Here is a 1,307-nt window from a genome sequence, read left to right as displayed (position 1 = left end):
GATCAAACCAAGTCCTTTCGGTCGTTCTAAGGTCGTAAACTCCATGACTAGTTAGCAAAAGCTCCCTGACATGAACATAAACTAACTCAGAGGACCTAGAGGATCCGATCATGATGATAATTTTTCAGCTTTGATAAGTCTTCAACGTCTTTTGCAAGACGGAAATTGGTTTAATAGCGTAGGGGATCCAAAATCAAAAGCTTTCGGTAACTCCAAGTCAGTATGACCAGGCATGTCCGTGGAGGGTCGGTAGTGCGAGGCACACTTAAAACCACTATCTCCTTAATTTCGGACAATTCTAAGACATCACACTGAGCTTGGATGAGCCTAGTTAAACAATTGATGATGAAAAATCCGCTATAGGGTAGAAGACTTAACCGGAAACACGTGGGCGATCCTCCTTGAGGATGCAGTGCCAAGAGTCACCTTCAAAGGAAGGGACCAAAATCGGCACAATATGCCATGTTTCTAAGGACGATGTAAGTGTACATCTTGATTGTAAATCAATATGAACCATAAGAAGAGAATAGTTTCACTTCGAAAAAATTCTCAAGGCATTCATTATTGCTAATGTGAGTACATCGATGTCTCAAATAGACAAAAGACGACGATACAACGCCTTAGTACATATAACTTGGAACGAAAATCAATGTCTAGCCGATGACATCAAAGTCATGGGTAGCTAGAGCAGGATCTGAATCTTTGATATTCGCGATCATGAGGATGACGTTCTTGTCCTCATATTGATTTTCCATATCTTTTTGTATGCATTCACAATTTAAAAGAGCTTGACAATCTTGAACCAGTGATCCGAAGATCCACAACGGTTGCATTAATGTCATGAGCTGACGTGAGTAGTTTTGACAAAATAGTGTCTAGACCGGGAGTGTCGCTATTAGAGCCGGCAACACCTCCCCCTCTTTTCTAGACATCGGCACGACGTTTTCTGCCGTTGCCATGACCCATATTGTTGTCCCCCACATTAGGGGGATAATCCCAAATAAGTTTATCACATTAGCGTATATACAATTCTCGTTTGTATGATCAAAATCAAGTCTTGTTGGTAATTCCACACCAACTTGGAGGACCTAGAGAACTTGATGATGATCGAATCCGTTAAAGATTATGGATCATGATGCCATAAAAGATCATCGACAATATGTAGTCAATTAAGGTGGTAAGCAATCCACTTGACTAATAACTCAACAAGTAGAGTTATATGAACGTTTCGAGAAATGCTCCATGAGTGCATTCCACAGTACTTTGTGGTCATTACTTTTTGCACAGGTTGCCATTGAAGGCTTTTG

Source organism: Fragaria vesca, linkage group LG6 (assembly GCF_000184155.1).
Source record: "Fragaria vesca subsp. vesca linkage group LG6, FraVesHawaii_1.0, whole genome shotgun sequence".
In the NCBI taxonomy this organism is placed as follows: domain Eukaryota; kingdom Viridiplantae; phylum Streptophyta; class Magnoliopsida; order Rosales; family Rosaceae; genus Fragaria; species Fragaria vesca.
The sequence above is the reverse complement of the archived record's forward strand: the minus strand, read 5'-3'. Positions refer to the sequence as shown.